This window comes from Anguilla anguilla, chromosome 14, assembly GCF_013347855.1.
Source record: "Anguilla anguilla isolate fAngAng1 chromosome 14, fAngAng1.pri, whole genome shotgun sequence".
NCBI classification, from domain to species: domain Eukaryota; kingdom Metazoa; phylum Chordata; class Actinopteri; order Anguilliformes; family Anguillidae; genus Anguilla; species Anguilla anguilla.
Genome location: NC_049214.1, coordinates 12,250,851 through 12,276,210, shown reverse-complemented (window position 1 = coordinate 12,276,210; position 25,360 = coordinate 12,250,851). Strand labels below are relative to the sequence as shown.

The 25,360-nt window shown below is 38.0% G+C and overlaps 1 long non-coding RNA gene across 2 annotated transcripts in view; it reads left to right on the top strand.

Moving 5' to 3' along the window:
• The window catches only part of LOC118212398, a 190,871-nt gene extending 165,970 nt beyond the window's left edge, over positions 1–24,901 (top strand). Inside the window, exons 1-3 of one of the 2 annotated variants that reach the window (XR_004762213.1) lie at positions 14,952–15,035; positions 19,027–19,164; positions 24,527–24,901. This is a non-coding gene — a long non-coding RNA (uncharacterized LOC118212398). Of the gene's footprint in view, positions 1–14,951; positions 15,036–19,026; positions 19,165–24,526 lie in introns of those variants that run through there. The other variant, XR_004762212.1, reaches the window with a different exon arrangement.
• Positions 24,902–25,360: the final 459 nt, after the last annotated feature.

Below are 25,360 nucleotides of genomic sequence, written 5' to 3'. Positions count from 1 at the left end.
AATGACAGAGAAAAGTTTCACAAGGGAAGTAATCACATGTTTTCAGAAGTTCCTATGAAAAATCAAAAATTTTGTATATACTAGTATAGGTACCTATGACCATAATAAGCTATGGAATATATACATATTTATTCAGGGAAAACATTTTTTTTTTTAAGGCCTCAAATATATTTTTTAGCATTTGTACTATGGAATTCACAGTCTTGACTTAGTTTTTCCACAATTTTAAATGAGTAATCACATGTTTTCAGAAGTTTCTATGGCTTCAATTACGTTTTAGGGCTCAACTTAGGGTTAGGGTTATGAAAACGATAAGCCTGAGGGTCGAGGCAAGTTCACGGCTGTGTTCAGCAGGTTAAAGAAAGGTTGGGACATTGGTTCTTTTTCGATTTTGGACGAGTCAAAAATTCTGTATATACTAGTATAGGTACCTATGACCATAACAAGCTATGGAATATATACATATTTATTCAGGGAAAACATTTTTTTTTAAGGCCTCAAATATATTTTTTAGCATTTGTACTATGGAATTCACTGTCTTGACTTAGTTTTTCCACAATTTTAAATGAGTAATCACATGTTTTCAGAAGTTCCTATGGCTTCAATTACGTTTTAGGGCTCAACTTAGGGTTAGGGTTATGAAAACGATAAGTCTGAGGGTCGAGGCAAGTTCACGGCTGTGTTCAGCAGGTTAAAGAAAGGTTGGGACATTGGTTCTTTTTCGATTTTGGACGAGTCAAAAATTTTGTATATACTAGTATAGGTACCTATGACCATAACAAGCTATGGAATATATACATATTTTTTCAGGGAAAACATTTTTTTTTTTAAGGCCTCAAATATATTTTTTAGCATTTGTACTATGGAATTCACTGTCTTGACTTAGTTTTTCCACAATTTTAAATGAGTAATCACATGTTTTCAGAAGTTCCTATGGCTTCAATTACGTTTTAGGGCTCAACTTAGGGTTAGGGTTATGAAAACGATAAGTCTGAGGGTCGAGGCAAGTTCACGGCTGTGTTCAGCAGGTTAAAGAAAGGTTGGGACATTGGTTCTTTTTCGATTTTGGACGAGTCAAAAATTTTGTATATACTAGTATAGGTACCTATGACCATAACAAGCTATGGAATATATACATATTTATTCAGGGTAAATATTTTTTTTTAAGGCCTCAAATATATTTTTTAGCATTTGTACTATGGAATTCACAGTCTTGACTTAGTTTTTCCACAATTTTAAATGAGTAATCGCATGTTTTCAGAAGTTCCTATGGCTTCAATTACGTTTTAGGGCTCAACTTAGGGTTAGGGTTATGAAAACGATAAGTATGAGGGTCGAGGCAAGTTCACGGCTGTGTTCAGCAGGTTAAAGAAAGGTTGGGACATTGGTTCTTTTTCGATTTTGGACGAGTCAAAAATTTTGTATATACTAGTATAGGTACCTATGACCATAACAAGCTATGGAATATATACATAGTTTTTCTGGGAAAACATTTTTTTTTAAGGCCTCAAATATATTTTTTAGCATTTGTACTATGGAATTCACTGTCTTGACTTAGTTTTTCCACAATTTTAAATGAGTAATCGCATGTTTTCAGAAGTTCCTATGGCTTCAATTACGTTTTAGGGCTCAACTTAGGGTTAGGGTTATGAAAACGATAAGTATGAGGGTCGAGGCAAGTTCACGGCTGTGTTCAGCAGGTTAAAGATAGGTTGGGACATTGGTTCTTTTTCGATTTTGGACGAGTCAAAAATTTTGTATATACTAGTATAGGTACCTATGACCATAACAAGCTATGGAATATATACATATTTATTCAGGGAAAATATTTTTTTTTAAGGCCTCAAATATATTTTTTAGCATTTGTACTATGGAATTCACAGTCTTGACTTAGTTTTTCCACAATTTTAAATGAGTAATCACATGTTTTCAGAAGTTCCTATGGCTTCAATTACGTTTTAGGGCTAAACTTAGGGTTAGGGTTATGAAAACGATAAGTCTGAGGGTCGAGGCAAGTTCACGGCTGTGTTCAGCAGGTTAAAGAAAGGTTGGGACATTGGTTCTTTTTCGATTTTGGACGAGTCAAAAATTTTGTATATACTAGTATAGGTACCTATGACCATAACAAGCTATGGAATATATACATAGTTTTTCTGGGAAAACATTTTTTTTTAAGGCCTCAAATATATTTTTTAGCATTTGTACTATGGAATTCACTGTCTTGACTTAGTTTTTCCACAATTTTAAATGAGTAATCACATGTTTTCAGAAGTTTCTATGGCTTCAATTACGTTTTAGGGCTCAACTTAGGGTTAGGGTTATGAAAACGATAAGTCTGAGGGTCGAGGCAAGTTCACGGCTGTGTTCAGCAGGTTAAAGAAAGGTTGGGACATTGGTTCTTTTTCGATTTTGGACGAGTCAAAAATTTTGTATATACTAGTATAGGTACCTATGACCATAACAAGCTATGGAATATATACATAGTTTTTCTGGGAAAACATTTTTTTTTAAGGCCTCAAATATATTTTTTAGCATTTGTACTATGGAATTCACTGTCTTGACTTAGTTTTTCCACAATTTTAAATGAGTAATCACATGTTTTCAGAAGTTCCTATGGCTTCAATTACGTTTTAGGGCTCAACTTAGGGATAGGGTTATGAAAACGATAAGTCTGAGGGTCGAGGCAAGTTCACGGCTGTGTTCAGCAGGTTAAAGAAAGGTTGGGACATTGGTTCTTTTTCGATTTTGGACGTGTCAAAAATTTTGTATATACTAGTATAGGTACCTATGACTATAACAAGCTATGGAATATATACATATTTTTTCTGGGAAAACTTTTTTTTTAAGGCCTCAAATATATTTTTTAGCATTTGTACTATGGAATTCACTGTCTTGACTTAGTTTTTCCACAATTTTAAATGAGTAATCGCATGTTTTCAGAAGTTTCTATGGCTTCAATTACGTTTTAGGGCTCAACTTAGGGTTAGGGTTATGAAAACGATAAGTCTGAGGGTCGAGGCAAGTTCACGGCTGTGTTCAGCAGGTTAAAGAAAGGTTGGGACATTGGTTCTTTTTCGATTTTGGACGAGTCAAAAATTTTGTATATACTAGTATAGGTACCTATGACCATAACAAGCTATGGAATATATACATAGTTTTTCTGGGAAAACATTTTTTTTTAAGGCCTCAAATATATTTTTTAGCATTTGTACTATGGAATTCACTGTCTTGACTTAGTTTTTCCACAATTTTAGATGAGTAATCGCATGTTTTCAGAAGTTTCTATGGCTTCAATTACGTTTTAGGGCTCAACTTAGGGTTAGGGTTATGAAAACGATAAGTCTGAGGGTCGAGGCAAGTTCACGGCTGTGTTCAGCAGGTTAAAGAAAGGTTGGGACATTGGTTCTTTTTCGATTTTGGACGAGTCAAAAATTTTGTATATACTAGTATAGGTACCTATGACCATAACAAGCTATGGAATATATACATAGTTTTTCTGGGAAAACATTTTTTTTTAAGGCCTCAAATATATTTTTTAGCATTTGTACTATGGAATTCACTGTCTTGACTTAGTTTTTCCACAATTTTAAATGAGTAATCACATGTTTTCAGAAGTTCCTATGGCTTCAATTACGTTTTAGGGCTCAACTTAGGGATAGGGTTATGAAAACGATAAGTCTGAGGGTCGAGGCAAGTTCACGGCTGAGTTCAGCAGGTTAAAGAAAGGTTGGGACATTGGTTCTTTTTCGATTTTGGACGTGTCAAAAATTTTGTATATACTAGTATAGGTACCTATGACCATAACAAGCTATGGAATATATACATAGTTTTTCTGGGAAAACATTTTTTTTTAAGGCCTCAAATATATTTTTTAGCATTTGTACTATGGAATTCACTGTCTTGACTTAGTTTTTCCACAATTTTAAATGAGTAATCACATGTTTTCAGAAGTTCCTATGGCTTCAATTACGTTTTAGGGCTCAACTTAGGGATAGGGTTATGAAAACGATAAGTCTGAGGGTCGAGGCAAGTTCACGGCTGTGTTCAGCAGGTTAAAGAAAGGTTGGGACATTGGTTCTTTTTCTATTTTGGACGTGTCAAAAATTTTGTATATACTAGTATAGGTACCTATGACTATAACAAGCTATGGAATATATACATATTTTTTCTGGGAAAACATTTTTTTTTAAGGCCTCAAATATATTTTTTAGCATTTGTACTATGGAATTCACTGTCTTGACTTAGTTTTTCCACAATTTTAGATGAGTAATCGCATGTTTTCAGAAGTTTCTATGGCTTCAATTACGTTTTAGGGCTCAACTTAGGGTTAGGGTTATGAAAACGATAAGTCTGAGGGTCGAGGCAAGTTCACGGCTGTGTTCAGCAGGTTAAAGAAAGGTTGGGACATTGGTTCTTTTTCGATTTTGGACGAGTCAAAAATTTTGTATATACTAGTATAGGTACCTATGACCATAACAAGCTATGGAATATATACATAGTTTTTCTGGGAAAACATTTTTTTTTAAGGCCTCAAATATATTTTTTAGCATTTGTACTATGGAATTCACTGTCTTGACTTAGTTTTTCCACAATTTTAAATGAGTAATCACATGTTTTCAGAAGTTCCTATGGCTTCAATTACGTTTTAGGGCTCAACTTAGGGATAGGGTTATGAAAACGATAAGTCTGAGGGTCGAGGCAAGTTCACGGCTGAGTTCAGCAGGTTAAAGAAAGGTTGGGACATTGGTTCTTTTTCGATTTTGGACGTGTCAAAAATTTTGTATATACTAGTATAGGTACCTATGACTATAACAAGCTATGGAATATATACATATTTTTTCTGGGAAAACTTTTTTTTTAAGTCCTCAAATATATTTTTTAGCATTTGTACTATGGAATTCACTGTCTTGACTTAGTTTTTCCACAATTTTAAATGAGTAATCGCATGTTTTCAGAAGTTTCTATGGCTTCAATTACGTTTTAGGGCTCAACTTAGGGTTAGGGTTATGAAAACGATAAGTCTGAGGGTCGAGGCAAGTTCACGGCTGTGTTCAGCAGGTTAAAGAAAGGTTGGGACATTGGTTCTTTTTCGATTTTGGACGAGTCAAAAATTTTGTATATACTAGTATAGGTACCTATGACCATAACAAGCTATGGAATATATACATAGTTTTTCTGGGAAAACATTTTTTTTTAAGGCCTCAAATATATTTTTTAGCATTTGTACTATGGAATTCACTGTCTTGACTTAGTTTTTCCACAATTTTAAATGAGTAATCGCATGTTTTCAGAAGTTTCTATGGCTTCAATTACGTTTTAGGGCTCAACTTAGGGTTAGGGTTATGAAAACGATAAGTCTGAGGGTCGAGGCAAGTTCACGGCTGTGTTCAGCAGGTTAAAGAAAGGTTGGGACATTGGTTCTTTTTCGATTTTGGACGAGTCAAAAATTTTGTATATACTAGTATAGGTACCTATGACCATAACAAGCTATGGAATATATACACATTTATTCAGGGAAAACATTTTTTTTAAAGGCCTCAAATATATTTTTTAGCATTTGTACTATGGAATTCACTGTCTTGACTTAGTTTTTCCACAATTTTAAATGAGTAATCGCATGTTTTCAGAAGTTTCTATGGCTTCAATTACGTTTTAGGGCTCAACTTAGGGTTAGGGTTATGAAAACGATAAGTCTGAGGGTCGAGGCAAGTTCACGGCTGTGTTCAGCAGGTTAAAGAAAGGTTGGGACATTGGTTCTTTTTCGATTTTGGACGAGTCAAAAATTTTGTATATACTAGTATAGGTACCTATGACCTTAATAAGCTATGGAATATATACATATTTATTCAGGGAAAACATTTTTTTTTTTAAGGCCTCAAATATATTTTTTAGCATTTGTACTATGGAATTCACAGTCTTGACTTAGTTTTTCCACAATTTCAAATGAGTAATCGCATGTTTTCAGAAGTTTCTATGGCTTCAATTACATTTTAGGGCTCAACTTAGGGTTAGGGTTATGAAAACGATAAGTCTGAGGGTCAAGGCAAGTTCACGGCTGTGTTCAGCAGGTTAAAGAAAGGTTGGGACATTGGTTCTTTTTCGATTTTGGACGAGTCAAAAATTTTGTATATACTAGTATAGGTACCTATGACCATAACAAGCTATGGAATATATACATATTTATTCAGGGAAAACATTTTTTTTTAAGGCCTCAAATATATTTTTTAGCATTTGTACTATGGAATTCACTGTCTTGACTTAGTTTTTCCACAATTTCAAATGAGTAATCGCATGTTTTCAGAAGTTCCTATGGCTTCAATTACGTTTTAGGGCTCAACTTAGGGTTAGGGTTATGAAAACGATAAGTCTGAGGGTCGAGGCAAGTTCACGGCTGTGTTCAGCAGGTTAAAGAAAGGTTGGGACATTGGTTCTTTTTCGATTTTGGACGAGTCAAAAATTTTGTATATACTAGTATAGGTACCTATGACCATAACAAGCTATGGAATATATACATAGTTTTTCTGGGAAAACATTTTTTTTTAAGGCCTCAAATATATTTTTTAGCATTTGTACTATGGAATTCACTGTCTTGACTTAGTTTTTCCACAATTTTAAATGAGTAATCACATGTTTTCAGAAGTTCCTATGGCTTCAATTACGTTTTAGGGCTCAACTTAGGGATAGGGTTATGAAAACGATAAGTCTGAGGGTCGAGGCAAGTTCACGGCTGTGTTCAGCAGGTTAAAGAAAGGTTGGGACATTGGTTCTTTTTCGATTTTGGACGTGTCAAAAATTTTGTATATACTAGTATAGGTACCTATGACTATAACAAGCTATGGAATATATACATATTTTTTCTGGGAAAACTTTTTTTTTAAGGCCTCAAATATATTTTTTAGCATTTGTACTATGGAATTCACTGTCTTGACTTAGTTTTTTCCACAATTTTAAATGAGTAATCGCATGTTTTCAGAAGTTTCTATGGCTTCAATTACGTTTTAGGGCTCAACTTAGGGTTAGGGTTATGAAAACGATAAGTCTGAGGGTCGAGGCAAGTTCACGGCTGTGTTCAGCAGGTTAAAGAAAGGTTGGGACATTGGTTCTTTTTCGATTTTGGACGAGTCAAAAATTTTGTATATACTAGTATAGGTACCTATGACCATAACAAGCTATGGAATATATACATAGTTTTTCTGGGAAAACATTTTTTTTTAAGGCCTCAAATATATTTTTTAGCATTTGTACTATGGAATTCACTGTCTTGACTTAGTTTTTCCACAATTTTAGATGAGTAATCGCATGTTTTCAGAAGTTTCTATGGCTTCAATTACGTTTTAGGGCTCAACTTAGGGTTAGGGTTATGAAAACGATAAGTCTGAGGGTCGAGGCAAGTTCACGGCTGTGTTCAGCAGGTTAAAGAAAGGTTGGGACATTGGTTCTTTTTCGATTTTGGACGAGTCAAAAATTTTGTATATACTAGTATAGGTACCTATGACCATAACAAGCTATGGAATATATACATAGTTTTTCTGGGAAAACATTTTTTTTTAAGGCCTCAAATATATTTTTTAGCATTTGTACTATGGAATTCACTGTCTTGACTTAGTTTTTCCACAATTTTAAATGAGTAATCACATGTTTTCAGAAGTTCCTATGGCTTCAGTTACGTTTTAGGGCTCAACTTAGGGTTAGGGTTATGAAAACGATAAGTCTGAGGGTCGAGGCAAGTTCACGGCTGTGTTCAGCAGGCTAAAGAAAGGTTGGGACATTGGTTCTTTTTCGATTTTGGACGAGTCAAAAATTTTGTATATACTAGTATAGGTACCTATGACCATAACAAGCTATGGAATATATACATATTTATTCAGGGAAAACATTTTTTTTTTTAAGGCCTCAAATATATTTTTTAGCATTTGTACTATGGAATTCACAGTCTTGACTTAGTTTTTCCACAATTTCAAATGAGTAATCGCATGTTTTCAGAAGTTTCTATGGCTTCAATTACATTTTAGGGCTCAACTTAGGGTTAGGGTTATGAAAACGATAAGTCTGAGGGTCAAGGCAAGTTCACGGCTGTGTTCAGCAGGTTAAAGAAAGGTTGGGACATTGGTTCTTTTTCGATTTTGGACGAGTCAAAAATTTTGTATATACTAGTATAGGTACCTATGACCATAACAAGCTATGGAATATATACATATTTATTCAGGGAAAACATTTTTTTTTAAGGCCTCAAATATATTTTTTAGCATTTGTACTATGGAATTCACTGTCTTGACTTAGTTTTTCCACAATTTCAAATGAGTAATCGCATGTTTTCAGAAGTTCCTATGGCTTCAATTACGTTTTAGGGCTCAACTTAGGGTTAGGGTTATGAAAACGATAAGTCTGAGGGTCGAGGCAAGTTCACGGCTGTGTTCAGCAGGCTAAAGAAAGGTTGGGACATTGGTTCTTTTTCGATTTTGGACGAGTCAAAAATTTTGTATATACTAGTATAGGTACCTATGACCATAACAAGCTATGGAATATATACATATTTTTTCAGGGAAAACATTTTTTTGGTTAAGGCCTCAAATATATTTTTTAGCATTTGTACTATGGAATTCACAGTCTTGACTTAGTTTTTCCACAATTTCAAATGAGTAATCGCATGTTTTCAGAAGTTTCTATGGCTTCAATTACGTTTTAGGGCTCAACTTAGGGTTAGGGTTATGTAAAATTTTGTATATTCTAGTATAGGTACCTATGACCATAACAAGCTATGGAATATATACATATTTATTCAGGGAAAACATTTTTTTTTAAGGCCTCAAATATATTTTTTAGCATTTGTACTATGGAATTCACTGTCTTGACTTAGTTTTTCCACAATTTTAAATGAGTAATCGCATGTTTTCAGAAGTTCCTATGGCTTCAATTACGTTTTAGGGCTCAACTTAGGGTTAGGGTTATGAAAACGATAAGTCTGAGGGTCGAGGCAAGTTCACGGCTGTGTTCAGCAGGTTAAAGAAAGGTTGGGACATTGGTTCTTTTTCGATTTTGGACGAGTCAAAAATTTTGTATATACTAGTATAGGTACCTATGACTATAACAAGCTATGGAATATATACATATTTTTTCAGGGAAAACATTTTTTTTTTTAAGGCCTCAAATATATTTTTTAGCATTTGTACTATGGAATTCACTGTCTTGACTTAGTTTTTCCACAATTTTAAATGAGTAATCGCATGTTTTCAGAAGTTTCTATGGCTTCAATTACGTTTTAGGGCTCAACTTAGGGTTAGGGTTATGAAAACGATAAGTCTGAGGGTCGAGGCAAGTTCACGGCTGTGTTCAGCAGGTTAAAGAAAGGTTGGGACATTGGTTCTTTTTCGATTTTGGATGAGTCAAAAATTTTGTATATACTAGTATAGGTACCTATGACCATAACAAGCTATGGAATATATATATATTTTTTCAGGGAAAACATTTTTTTTTTTAAGGCCTCAAATATATTTTTTAGCATTTGTACTATGGAATTCACAGTCTTGACTTAGTTTTTCCACAATTTCAAATGAGTAATCGCATGTTTTCAGAAGTTTCTATGGCTTCAATTACGTTTTAGGGCTCAACTTAGGGTTAGGGTTATGAAAACGATAAGTCTGAGGGTCGAGGCAAGTTCACGGCTGTGTTCAGCAGGTTAAAGAAAGGTTGGGACATTGGTTCTTTTTCGATTTTGAACGTGTCAAAAATTTTGTATATACTAGTATAGGTACCTATGACTATAACAAGCTATGGAATATATACATAATTTTTCAGGGAAAACATTTTTTTTTTTAAGGCCTCAAATATATTTTTTAGCATTTGTACTATGGAATTCACTGTCTTGACTTAGTTTTTCCACAATTTTAAATGAGTAATCGCATGTTTTCAGAAGTTTCTATGGCTTCAATTACGTTTTAGGGCTCAACTTAGGGTTAGGGTTATGAAAACGATAAGTCTGAGGGTCGAGGCAAGTTCACGGCTGTGTTCAGCAGGTTAAAGAAAGGTTGGGACATTGGTTCTTTTTCGATTTTGGACGAGTCAAAAATTTTGTATATACTAGTATAGGTACCTATGACCATAACAAGCTATGGAATATATACATATTTTTTCAGGGAAAACATTTTTTTTTTAAGGCCTCAAATATATTTTTTAGCATTTGTACTATGGAATTCACTGTCTTGACTTAGTTTTTCCACAATTTTAAATGAGTAATCGCATGTTTTCAGAAGTTTCTATGGCTTCAATTACGTTTTAGGGCTCAACTTAGGGTTAGGGTTATGAAAACGATAAGTATGAGGGTCGAGGCAAGTTCACGGCTGTGTTCAGCAGGTTAAAGAAAGGTTGGGACATTGGTTCTTTTTCGATTTTGGACGAGTCAAAAATTTTGTATATACTAGTATAGGTACCTATGACCATAACAAGCTATGGAATATATACATATTTATTCAGGGAAAACATTTTTTTTTAAGGCCTCAAATATATTTTTTAGCATTTGTACTATGGAATTCACTGTCTTGACTTAGTTTTTCCACAATTTTAAATGAGTAATCACATGTTTTCAGAAGTTCCTATGGCTTCAATTACGTTTTAGGGCTCAACTTAGGGTTAGGGTTATGAAAACGATAAGTCTGAGGGTCGAGGCAAGTTCACGGCTGTGTTCAGCAGGTTAAAGAAAGGTTGGGACATTGGTTCTTTTTCGATTTTGGACGAGTCAAAAATTTTGTATATACTAGTATAGGTACCTATGACCATAACAAGCTATGGAATATATACATATTTTTTCAGGGAAAACATTTTTTTTTTTAAGGCCTCAAATATATTTTTTAGCATTTGTACTATGGAATTCACAGTCTCGACTTAGTTTTTCCACAATTTTAAATGAGTAATCGCATGTTTTCAGAAGTTCCTATGGCTTCAATTACGTTTTAGGGCTCAACTTAGGGTTAGGGTTATGAAAACGATAAGTCTGAGGGTCGAGGCAAGTTCACGGCTGTGTTCAGCAGGTTAAAGAAAGGTTGGGAAATTGGTTCTTTTTCGATTTTGGACGAGTCAAAAATTTTGTATATACTAGTATAGGTACCTATGACCATAACAAGCTATGGAATATATACATATTTATTCAGGGAAAACATTTTTTTTTTAACCCTCTGGGGTCGAGAGCTCCGCCGGCGAAGCTCTCCAAGATGAAATTAACTTTCGTTCCTATTTGGATGATTAACTTCATGTGCTGTTATCATACACAGACGCAACAAAAACATCGACAGAAACCTTAGAATCGCGACTTTCCAATGCGCCCATTGGTAAGAAATATAAATTGTTTTAAATGTTCCAAATTTGATTAATTAGATCATGTATGCTTCGCTAAACTTTGCTCATTACTATGTGAATTTCGCTCAGCAGGAAGTCCGCCCAAATCGCATTCACATGCTAACAACATTATAATTACTCTCCATAGAAGGTGTGGACGGAGTGTAGCACAGTGGGTAAGGAACTAGACTTGTAACCGAAAGGTTGTAGGTTCGATTCCCGGGTAAGGACACTGCCGTTGTACCCTTGAGCAAGGTACTTAACCTGCATTGCTTCAGCATATATCCAGCTGTATAAATGGATACAATGTAAAAATGCTTTGTAAAAGTTGTGTAAGTCGCTCTGGATAAGAGTGTCTGCTAAATGCCTATAATGTAATGTAATGTAATGTAGAAGGAGACTAAAGGAGGGGCGATGCGAGATCCATGTGAGAAATGCCAAGTCTGAGAAAGCGGGATAGAGTGTCACAGAGTGTCGCCTAATTCACTTCTTTTGAAGTGAACATTTCATTTAATTTTGGAAAATGGTCCGTCCAGAAGCCGACACTGATGAAGAACGGTGTCATTTCGAACAGCAAACTGATCCAGCTGAGGATCAACTTCATGCGTAAGTATATTTCTTATGATCATATTGGTAAATATGTGTACTGTATTGCAACGTATCTCTGTGTTTGTAGGAATATCCAGCAATGTGCGCGTTTGTAAATTCCCACACTACGAACGATTCGAACTATTGCATCTCAAAATTATAGGCTAGGCTGTCTGCGTCTGGTTGTGTTAGAAGTATCAGGTAGACTGTATGTTTTTCGATCATATTCGTAATAAATAGCTCATGCCTGGCGTGTAGTGGCGTGGCTAGGATTCTAAAACTGATGTCCTTGCACAATCGATATTAGCATACTCTAAGTAAGTTCGGGAAATTGCAATAAAATAACCACTTAGCTAAACAGACCTAGCCTAGTTCAGATTGTGGCATTGTTAGTGATGAGTTGCGTGTAGTTTAGTTGGAATATCAGTGTTTATTTAGTTGAGCTAATGTTTTTTTATTGATAGCTTGCATTATTTGTAAATGTGTGCTGTATTACATTCTCTGTGTGTTTGTAGGAATATTCACTAATATGCGCGCTTGTAAATTCCCACACTACGAATGATTCTAACCATTGCTTCACAAAATTATAGGCTACCTCTCTGTGTCTGGTTGTGTTTGTTTGGTTCTTTGTTTGTATATGATGTCACATTTCATAAATTTTGTTTTCATTAGTTAGTGGTTTGTCCCTTTTTTGTAAAGCACATTTAATTTTCACCTGTTGAAGGAAATGTGCAAAATAAATAAAGTTTGATTTGATTTCACATTTCCTAACAATTTTCTTTTTATTATATTTGCAGAGATGTTTATCAGGAAACACGGCCTAGTTCACCACTAGCTAAGAGGCCAGGCAGACGTTGCTAGAGTACACCAGTCTCATCTCATCTTCCATGCATTTTACTTCAATAAATGTTCTAAAATCAAAAGTTGTCTTTGTTACTGTCTTCTAAATGGCTCACTGAGTCTTTGTCTTAGTGGTGGGGAGGCATGCGTCCAGCTGTGAATAGCCTACTTAGCTGGCAGGTATTCCTACCCAATGCATATTCATTACAGAAAGGCCATTTGCCCTCCCATTCTCACCTGATGTTGAAAAATAGTAGTCACAACACTAACTTTTAACAATTTATTTTATATTTCTCATTGGATTTGCTAAAATATTTTGTCATCTTTTGATACCCAAGACCTTGAAGAACACATTTCAGTGACCAAAAGTCTTATTCACAATTGTTTAGTGTGTTTTATTACGACATTCCTGTGCATGTCCAAAACTGCTGTTTACAGTTTGTGTGTTTTTAGAGCAGTTTACAATCCACACATTATTATGACCTACTTACTGCTGCCATATTGTTGTAGCTGAGTTTGAAAACAAAGATATGAAACACTTTGGAATCACTGTATATAACGTTGATGAAATTTACACAAATGTCAGAGCATCGCACAATCACCAGTGTGCCTCATTTTACCCTTAGACCCCAGAGAGTTAAGGAACAAAAATAAAGCCCATCCGTGGAACAGTCTGACTCTCCTTTATTTGTTACGCTGTAATGGGCTCGGCAACAACGTACTGCATACATCCCAAACGGATGAGTGATTACCGCAACAGGAAATGGGTAGAGTCGCACATGCCTCTAATTCTCCTGTTAACACATTATCCCAGTAATAAAGGCGGTGTTCAGATTTTCATTGCCACAGATAAGCCCGGCTCTTGAGTTGCGTTATTTAGACAAGTGCAAACCCGACAGAGAGAATTTATTGATTCAGCTAATTAATCCCCGTTCCAAAGGGGGATTCTGCTGCTCTGGAGTGACTTAAACGCTCCACACAAATTAAATTGCAAATGTGTTGCTTTTAATGAAATTCTGGTGTAATTAAATTCCAGGACTGTATCAAAACAGCCTGTAATAGCATGCAAAAACTTTCTGCTTTGGAAGTGGTTACCCTAAAATACAATTTGCCATTAATTAATTTCTGATACGGTTCAAGCCAGTGCAAAATGCTTCTCATTATGAAACGAGTGGCAGAAAAATAAACCTATTTTGAATTAAATGCACAACACAGAGATAACACACTTATAAAAATATGGCTGAGAATGAATTGCATTTTAGCTGCAAATAATTTAACAGGAAAACATTTGGCAGGGAAGTGCCTCTGGTAATTACAACCCAAACAGAAATATATATTTTATCATGTCATTATTTTTTTAAAGAAAAAAATTACTCTGATAATGAAACCTGTACAATTGGAATTAATTTGAAATTGTGTTTCATTTACAAAAGAGCAACATACCAATACTTTGTTCTGAAAGGAAATAAATTCTGAACTCAAGGGTTGATTAAGTATTCAGAATGAATTTCAGTCAGCAGTGTAGGAAAGGGTAATCACAAAGTTAAAAGGCCTATTTTCAGGTTAGATTGTGTAGAATACTGTTGATCCTCTGTTGTTAAAAAAAAAGATTTGTTAGAATTTAAAAATACAGTTCAGTCAAAACACATCCCCTGACAAAGTCTGGCAACGTGTTGTCGTGCCTTAAAAAAGTTCTCAGAAAAACGTGTCGTGCAAATTAACAACACTGACATTTTTGGTTACAGTATCACCATAAAACACAGTCACAAAACATTACCACAAATAGAGATGCAAAGTGAAAGGCATAGCAAAAACCATTTACAAAAAGAACTTCTCAAAGTGGAAATAGTTTGCTGTTCCTGGACAACAAAAAAAATTAGAAGAAAATTCCAGAAAAATAAATCGGCACATGTGGTGACTGGGCTGCTCTCCTCCCAGTTAAGTCCCAGATGACTGGAGTGTCACATACCACTGTGTAGCAGAAACCTCCGCGGGCTACACTCTATACCTGCTTACCCACGCGCAGTTATATATAGATCCCAGCGCATCCATCTTGTTAAAAATAGAACTCTTCATAAACACGACCATAAGTTTCTCCTAAATAATTTATGTCGGGTAATTTCGCAAAGCCATCTGTTTGGCGTACAATATATTTGCCTTCACCAATTTCCCTGGGATCAGACGGGAGTGGCTGGGAAGGTGACGGTGGGGATGCGGAAATGCTGAATAAGGTGGTGTCAGGAGCGGACGAGGAGCGCCCGAGAGCTTGGAGAGAGGCCGTAATTTCAGCCGAAGCGTGGAATGAGCGAGCGTGGGTTCGGTCGGTACATTTTTCATCATAAGAGAGAGGAATTGCACTGAATTCCCTTGGCTCCAAGAGGAAGGTGGGGGAGGGGGTGGGCTGGAAGACAACAACAGGAAAAACAACCAAAAGAAAGAAGATTTAAAAAACCGCTGACTCGTCTTTGCGCGATCAAGAAAAATAGACGTGGAAACGGCTCTATTCCCAGGCGATCGCCAGCCGCCGAAGCTCCGGCCATGCTTGAAAAATGCCACGCACGCTGTGCACATTCAGGGGCTGTCGATGAATGAAGGAAGATGTTCAGGGGGGAAAAAAAAGAAGAAATAAATGGAGGTTTGGATGTGCCGAATTTGCGTTGTGTAAACTCTGTTTTTCTGTGTGCGGTCAGTTGCCCAACGTCATGCATAACAAAAGACAATTGTCCACGTTGCCATAGAAAAACAGAGTCCAGCTTTACTTGTGGGGGGTGCAGTGGTTTGTTTAAACCATCTCCAGATGACCTGGGTTTCTGTAACTCCAGTCTGAACTTACAGATTAAAAAAGTTACAAATGGCTCCCAATCTGCTTGCCTCCCTTAGGCCCTATACATCTGTCAATAGGGTGCCATAGTGACACAGGCCCTTTGCTTTTTCTTGAGCAAGGTTCATCCTAAGGCCCTGAACCACACGTGATGGGACTTCCATGCGTCTCCCTGGAGAAGACTGTAGCTAAAGGAAAAGCCAAGATAGGCTGTTTTCATCATCATATATTCGTATATGTTAAATAGCTGACTAAAACAGTGTGGGCTCACTTGAGTGTAACTTTTGAACCTTGTGAACAACTACAGTTTCAATAAGAGGTATGTTGAGCAATAATTAACAAAAGTGGCTCACCTTTCAGGTACACATGGAATACATTGCAATATGTCAGAAATATGTGGACATAAATATAATGATACATATGTTTATATTATTGTGTTTCATATATACATACACTGTTTAAGTGTTGCACTATCTGAATAATTTCAGTATGGATTTCAGTATATAAAGAGAAGAATGAATGTAAAAATCTGGACTGCATCAGGCACAGGGCCCATTTTGAGAGAGCGTAAGCAGCCTCCACCCAGTAGCAATGAGAGACAGCACTGTAGGACCTCTGGCAGCTGGAGGGAGGGACCCACCGTCCCCAGGCTCATATTCTGGTCAGGAAAGCCACATAATGCCTGTGTGATGCCGCATGAGTAACACAAAGCCATGGTTTGGGTGGAGGGCCTGCATTTTCCCCTCTGTGTTTGTAAACGTCTGTATTTTGCGGCTTTGTTAGTAGCATATCAACCTGACTTCTGAGCGACCGAGAAATGTGGCCGGTGCCGCTGCTGACAAAGGGAGCGCAGAGAGCAACACTGTGAGCACTGTTTCCAGGCTATGCTGTCTGTCTGTGTGCCAACGCACGATGAAAAACACACAAAGACGAGGACAACACGTTTTACAGAGAGGCTTCTAAATCTGGGCAAAAAAGTACCCAACAACGTTTTTGGAGTTTCTCCGTTTCAAAAAGGGTTTTTTAAATGCAGCGAGGGAGATATAGCATGTCTTGCGGGCGAAGGGAAAACCTGCTTTTCGGAGCACGGGGCTTGGAGGTGTAAGATTCCTCACCCTCTCTCCAGCGAACTCTGGCACTTTTATCTGAGTGACGCGCGGCACCTCCAAAAGACAATATAGGCCGAGCCCCGCCGTGCCCGTCTCGGCCTGAAAGCACATCTGAGGTGCTGAGCGCTGGGTAACGCGGACAGGGCCTGGCCTGGGCACGGCAGCAGCCAGGGATGTTGGGCCAGGGCTAGTTCACACAGGCATGTTTGAGTTCCTTTGCAACCAGAGCTGACATGACACAGCTGAGCTCATGCCATTGACACCCAAGAGCCAGAAAATGAGCCCTTGACTTCAAAAGAATGTCAAATGGAAAACATATGACTACTGTGGTTGTTGCCTGACTGCTATCTAGTCTGTAGTATTTGCACAGTGACACAGTTTTTGTTGTTTTGGCTCTGTACTCCAGCACATTGGATTTGATATGAAATAATGGATATGAGGTTAAAGTTTACAGACTGTAAGCTTTCATTTGAGAGTATGTACATTCATATTGGGTCATATGTGTATAAATTACGGCCCTTTCTATACATAGTCCTCCCATTTTTGGGGACATAAAGTAATTGGAAAATTGGCTGCATAGCTGTTTCTTGCCCAGCTGTGTACTGTCACATCATTAGCTCATACATAAGAAAGTCTAGAGTTGATTCTAGGTGTGGCAATTGCATTTGGAGTCTGTTGCTGTTGTCTCTGAACATAAGGGCCAAATAAGAGTGAATTTCAGTAAAGCAGGCCGTCCTGAGTCTGAAAAATCATAATGAAACAAAAAAGAGGCATAGCCAAAACATTTCACTAAGAATGCATTGGCGACAGCCTGGTCGACCACAGAAGACCACTGTAGTGGATGACTGAAGAATACTTTCAACTGTTAAGAAAAAAAACACTTTTTATATCAAGAACACTCTCCAGGATATAGACATAGAATACCATAAAGAAAGGACTACACTAGCATAACCTCACCGCTGAGGGTTCACCGCTAGATGCAAACCACTGGTAAGCTTCAGGAACAGAATGACCAGGTCAGAGTTTGCTAATAACAACTGTGGAGTTCTGGAACAAAGTCTTATTGGACCGTTGAGAAGAGTATTAATCTATACCAAAGTGATGGAAAGGAGAAAGTATGGAGAAAGAAAGGAACTGCTTATGAAAATAACTGCTTATGATCTGAAGCATACCACCTGATCTGTGATACATGGTGGAGATAATGTTATGGCTTAGGCATGTATGGCTGCCACTGCAACTGGCTCACTTGTCATGTGACTGCTGACAGAAGCAGCTGGATGAATTCTGAATTGTACAGAAACATCTTCTCAGATCCAACCCCTGGCATGTCTGGCAAACCATCACCAGAGAAGATATCCAGCAGACTTCAAGCAGTCATCAAATGCATCAAGGATTTGCAACTAAGTAGTAAATATGATGACATAATTTGAAATTTTTCCAATTACTTTAGGTTCCCTAAAATGAGAACTATGTATAAAAAGGGTCCTATACTGTATGCGTGCGCGAACACACACACACGCCAAATAAATAGCACTTGCTACACCGGCTGCACTGTGTCTTTGGCAGTGTCTCAAATTTCTGTGCAAGTTTGCAATTTTGATGCTCACCAAAACCACCTAGTATACCATTTTACACAGAGCAGTGCATGGTCTTCCTTGTTTTTATGGGGAACATTTGCTCAATGTGGCTCTTGTTTTCTGCTGTGAAAAGTACCAATTAAGCAGACAGCGGCTCCTTCCTTGCCTGTTGGTAATGGGGAAATCTGCTCTCCAGGACTATTATTAAGGCATTCTTTTGGGTGAATCTGCATATTAAGGCTTTGTGTTTGGTGTATCTGTATACCACTGTACTTCTGTTGGGTCTTACAGCTGAATGGGACCGAAATAAAGCCTGCATTCTCAACAACAATTGATGTTTCAACATGGTAGTCAGGTCTCCTCTTATGAATCCTATCCCTATTTTAGCATTGCTTAAAAAAAGCCAAAGTTAGAGAGCAGTTAGCAGTAGACAGGAAGTACAGTAGTATTTATGAAAGATTTATGAAATACTTGAGTGATGAAATCACATATTTCAAAGCCTTTTTAAATTAACAATTTAAGATAATTTATGTGACAATAATGCTCTGGGGTTGTGCTGAGTTTCCTCCAATTAGAGACTGTAGAACTAGGGGGGGGGGGATGGTGGCATTGCACTTGCCTCCATTTTTAGTTCAGGAAAGGAACTTTCCTCTCTGCCTCTTCTCAGACCTGACGGCTGATTATCACTGTATTTCTGTTCTCCTGTTTGTTTTAATAAGACGAAACCCACAAGGCAAAATTAGGAGGTGCTGCTTTGCATTAGCAGGTGAACATCTCCGTGCTGCGAGCCCCGAGCTCCGTTTCCATGACGCTCCCCCCGAGAGACGGATGACATCGATTTTCACCTCCGCCACACTCCTGCCTCCGGCGGACAAATTTCCCATCAGCAGCTATAAGCGAGGTGAGGCGTGCAGAAGGCCGGGTGCAGCGGAGAGGGAGACAGAGCGCTTGTTTAGAGTGCGCTGGTTGCTCCTGGCTGGAGGTGGGCAGGGATGCAGAGACAAAGGGACTGGTTTATTTGAAGAGCAACATTGGAAAACTGGCAAATGGCTGGCAAATGCACAAGGAGATTTCATTGTACAATATAGCAAAATAGGTTGATTAGTGTCCTAAGTTGCAATTGGTCACATCTTTAAACTATTACTGAAGAAAGCTCACGGCTTGATTTTGTCAGTGTACATTTTGATAAACCTGGTGGATTCAGAAACTCTTCCCGTTGATATTTCTGATAATATGTACATGAAAACCACAAATAAAAACATCAAGCTTTGAGATTTAACAGTTAACATCTGCATCTGAGGCCAAAAGACCTTTTGACGAGGCCCACCCGTCGCACCTGGACAGTGCTGAGAGAGGATACATTCATTAGTGCTACAGTACCTTCTGGTGGGGAGTATCTACAACCAATGCTCAATCCCTCAGAGTGCATACACTCTATTACAGTCACTCCCTTTACACTCTTCCTTACGCAGAAACATGGGGGAACTGCCTGTACAGCATGTACAATTTCACACTTGTCTGTAACCTACTTAAGCAGCGGTTTTTCTACATTATTTATTTATTTACCAGAACAATTGAGGCAGGGCACCTTGCCCAAGAACAGAGCAGCAGCATAGCCTCTCGAGATTCAAACCTGTGACTTTCAGGCGCAGAATCCATGTTGCTCTCCTTGGCGCCAGGAGCCAAACTTTTACCCGTGACCTCTTTTCATATGGTTATGGCAATAGGTTTTTAACAGCTGTTTTTCTCACCTGCGTTTCTGTCCTCCAGCAACTTGGGGCCGATAAAGATAACTGCACCTAGGAAGAGGTCTTGACTTGATTCCGAAGCTGAACTTGAAGATGTTCCTTAAATTAAAGTGGTACAGTACAGTAGTTTGCTGTGGATCAACTTCTGTGATGACAGGGTAGCTTCAACAGTGAGGATTTAGCTAAAGTCGGTGTAGCTATGCAGTAAACAGAAAGTATTACCCTCTGGAACCATTCCCATCCTGATCAATCAATTCTGCTGGCATTACACTTATAAGCTCTGGCTATTTAGCATTGTAAAAGGTAAACTTGTCACATCTGTTGAGTATGAGTATGTATATGTAGATGGTATATATATATATATATATATATATATATATTTCTTAATAGGTAGTTGTCAGAGAGATGTATTTATTTATTTATTTATTACAAATCTACATAAAATACAATATAATTTTTATATAAATCTATATACATAAATCTAAACACAATCCTGTTTAATTATATACCTATGTACTCACAGTGTGTGAAACATATTTGAATTGGTAGACCTCTGAATGCAACTTCAAAAGACACAGACTAACCCAGGGGGTCTTTGTTCTTCAATAACTGCAATAAACAGACTTGAAATGTAAATATTATCCCATTGGAAGAGTTCTGAATTGCCATAACTCAGACAAATCCCTAGGAGTCAGCTCAAATTAATGCCTAATTTGAACTATTTATGGACCTGTTATTTGGTGAGATTTGTAGGTTATATTTGATATCATTTTTATATACTTCGATTTATGCGCCTTTTTGGAAATATCCACCGGTGTAATAATATTTTTGTTGTGATGACTAAACAGGAGTTTTCTGTGGGTATTTTCTGCATGTTGAAAAAAATCAGAATAATGTGAATGTTTTAGTCCAATGTTTTATTTTATTTCAGCTCCATTAAACTCCTAACACCTGGCAATTCATTTTTGTCTGCTGTTGGGAACACGAGTCTCTTAACATGAGATCTTAATCTGAAGAACCATATGTTTCACTATGCTGAAACCTACACAATACAAGGGACATGTAATAAAAATAAAATGAATAATATTTTTGAAAATATTTTCACTGCAACATGTTTTTGCCATGCAAGACACTTATTATGTCAAAAAATACTTATACATTTATTCTGCTGTGTCTCGGGAGGTTAGTGTATAAAAGGTAGTGATAAAAAGTCAATAGAACTAAGCCTAATAAGACTAATAAGAATTCTTTTTTGTTTAATATTCATTTATATTTATAACTGACAGAAATGTAATGGTAAAGGGAGATGGGTAATAATGTGGATAATAGATCATTAAATAGTGAATGGTGGAGGAAGACGGATAATAGCTTTTCACTCACTATTCTGATCACAATTTGTTGGCGAGAGTTCCGGAACCTCCGGGGAGCTGTCCCTCAGACAGGACAGGCCTCGGCATGCGGCGTGCCTGTGACTCCGCGCGCGGCGGCGGTGGCGTCACCCCGCGATGCCGCTTCGCCGGGGCCCCGGCGGGGACGGCGGGAAGATGAGACGTCTGGCTGGCCCCTGATGCACGCTCTCGGCGGTCTCTGCTGACATTTCTGCGGGGACCGAAGGGAGCGTGCCGCCAGAACAAGCCCCGACGCGCCGCGCAGCGCGCGTACCCTCACCGATCGAACGGAAAATTAAACGGGGAAAAGAGGAGATTGCCGTTGCATTTCTGCACCCGAGGCCTCGCTGTGGGCGGTTGGAGCGTCGCTGTCATTGCTAGCGTTGTTTTTTTAATGATTTAAACACGGGGTGAGGCATTCCTACGCTGCATGTGCACCTTTGGAAAACCGTTAGCAGGATTCCTGAGTCCTTTTTTTTTTAATTTGGGTTTTCCATCTGGTCAAGCTGTGTGTACGCCGCCGCTGTCGTATCATTTCTTGGCCTTGTTCTCCGACGTCCCCCAAGCTTGTTCGTCCAGCATATTCTTTGCAGGCCATCTTCAGCAGAGTCTTTTCAGCACTGTTCCAGACATGCAGCGCAGCCCCAAGCTGCAGGGGGAAAAAAACGGGGTTTTTTTGCCAAGTGCTGGTCTGCTCCAGGGGCCGTGAGAGTCCAAGAGCTTTGAGCAGATGGAGCCAGGGCTGGCTCGACCTGTTACCTTCATCTGCACTCAGAGAGAGGGGGGAACGAGCGAACCACAGTGCACAGAGCACAAAGCCAAGTGCTCTAATGACACCAGTGTAATTCGGGACAGACTTGTCTTTAAAATGATTGACTTCCACTACCTATATTCAGTCTTCCTTGTGTGCAAAGAAATGCATTTATCGTTTTTATCACTTTTATTTTCAGATTAGGATAATGCAGCTTGTCAACTGATGCACCTTAAACATTCTTTGTAATTAATTAAGCAACCTGACGTCCACAATTAAAATGCACAGCATGTGTCTGTAGTGTAACGGAAGAGCCGAAAATTAGATGGATAAACACTGAGTCAGATTGTCACTTGCCACTCCTGTGATGCATTTGAATGTATTGTTTCCTTAAAAACAGTTCATCGCGTCCCCCCATTGTAAGCATCCATGCCATAGGTAACATCAGTCATCGCTGTTCATTTTTCCATTGAAGGGGGAAGTGAGCTCCTGATCAGCCTCAACTTAAGGAATACGGCTAATACGTCACAGTGGATGGGTTAAGCTACTGGGGATTGTAGTGGAAAATGTATTATTAATGCAGCTAGTTTGCAGTAGAACCTACAATGTGCTACATTGGCAGCTGAAAATCACATTTGCAGAAATTTTTGAATAGAGGCCTATTATACAGTTTAGGAATCGTTGCAAGCACATGGATCAAACAGCATGTACTGTAGCTACTACAACTGCAAATCAAATAGCTACTAACTACTAACGACAACAGATATGCCTATGACTATTTGCAAGGCAAGTAGTTACTAACCACTAAAGACAACAGATATGCTTGTTATTATTCTAATTTCTCATTTTTGGGTGACATAAAAGTGGAAGAAGCAGAATGTTTCCCTTAATATCAAAAAATTGTCTCTTAAGTGACTCATAGACTTATAGCAAAGTTGGCATTAGTCTACAATCTTCCTTGTTCCCCTAATATAGGAATAGGCAATTCCATTCCTGGAAGGTTTTCATTTCCACCAATTACCCTGGCTCACTTAGCTAATTACCAGTATACAATAGCACTGGTTCACTCATAGGTTAGATCACAATAAAATGTTTCATATAGGGGCACTATAACAATATTCAGCTGCCATTCATGGGCTTGTCAAGAAATTTGGCAAACATGTCAGATCAAGTAAATGAGTTGCCTTGTTAAATAATTAAGAGCAGACTCCTCATTGTCTACCCCTACCCTAAGAGTTTTGTAAAACTTATTTTAAAATGTGCTTGTCTCCATTTGTTTTATACCTGAACATGTTTTCTAGAATTTTTGATTTCTTCATGACTGAGCAACAGTTGTCTCAACAATATGATGTCATTGGATATATTCACTGAAGGAGCGAATTATCTTGTGAAGACATATGTGAGCCTTCAATATTCATCTTTATACAAAGATATTGCTCTTGAATAGGTCAGCAGCGTCCATTTATCGGGTGGAAATTCTATCTTGGCTTTGTGCTTGTCTGCACCACAGATAAATACGCGCTCACATTCACACAAATGGTTAACGACAAATAGCACACCAGTATTAACGGGCGATGAAGACACAGTGGTTGCACTAGCTCATGGAATGCTGCGTCTTTTGGAACGTAGGGCATTTCAAAATCTGTGTTTTATACTAATTCACTTGCTTTCTGATAAAAAACAACTAGTTTTGCCGTAATATCCGAACTCACAATAACATCACAATAAATGTATGTTGTTCAAAGCTTGTAACAGAAGCGGAATGAAATAGCAGGATTAGTGGGACGAAATACGTTAAAAGTAATGTTTTGCCTTTCTGGTCAAAACACATTTTTGCCATACAAGCTAATAATATTTTTTAAAAACCCTGAGAGCGATTTATTTTAGTTTACTAATGTTCAGCATGCTAGCTCGACCTTGACCATCTTGTTTTCGACATTTCATTCCAAATAAGTGCTTTCTCTTTCAATCATGCTGCCCTATCAATGGCTTTATAAATACTACAATCGATAAACAATGCAAATATCAGACACTGAATGACAATTAGCACAAAGAAACAGGAGTAATTATTTTGTTGTGGCTCGTCTGGGTCATCGGCCATTGTAATTTGTAAAAAAAGACCTCAGAATATCTGTGTTTATAGAATGCAGTGTATTTTGTCCTGTGTTTTTCCTCTTTTTGCGTAAAAAGTGGTCACATTTTTTAATGTGACCACTGATGCGGGGGGTATAACTCAAAATTTTAATGGTTTCGTCTACAGCACCCTTCACAGTGTGTGACTATCGTTATTTGGAGGAAAAACTAGACAATAAGAATGACCCCAGCCTTATTTTGGCTGCTGGTTGAGGTCCAACTGCGCTCTCTCTCTCTCCCCAGGTAAACATCTGAGTTTCTATCAGCGGCCAGCAATGTGTGAAATGGTGCCCATCTCGGTCCCTGTGTGGCCCTGCACCCCTCCTCTTCGCCGGAGCCCCTGTAGCTCCGCTTGTCTATTGTTCGCGGGGGACGAGACATTTTGGAGAGCGAGGCCCGTGTTGATTCTGTGTCTAGCCCGGTGAGGCTCCAGGGCACAGGACCTTATCCATCACTCTGATTAACGTGCCACTGGGTGCCCCCTCTCCCCGCTAGATTAGCCATGGAGGATGCTGCCCTGTTGTCTCAAGTGCATTTTTCTATTGAATTATCTTTTTGGAATTATTGCTACTGTTACTAGCTTTATCCCTAGTGACTGATTCTACTACCTTTAAGTAATAGTGATACTGTAATTCTGGTAGAAATAATAATCATAATAATAATAATAATTATTATTATTATTATTATTATTATTATTATTATTATATTGTGATTTAAACTTGTGACTATTAAGTATTAAAGCATGAACAAACTGGCCTTCCTTTTAATGTTTTAATCCTTGCAGTGTGGTTTGAATGGCTGGTGGGATGGAAGGCCAAAGGAAATCTCAGCTCTAATACACAATCCAGGGTATCATTTCACTTCCACTTAGCATTTGGATTGCATGCTAAAAGGTGGCCTGTGCAGTGGCTCCAGTCAGTCATTCAATAGCTCTTGATGAGGAAGCTAGAGAAAGAGAGGGAGAGATAATGAAATAGCCGGGTAGAGTAGTGAAAATCAGGGGGTATTTCAGGAGGGTATGAGGATGGTGGAGGATGCAGGGTGAGGGCTGCTATCAAACTAATTTTCAAAAGTATA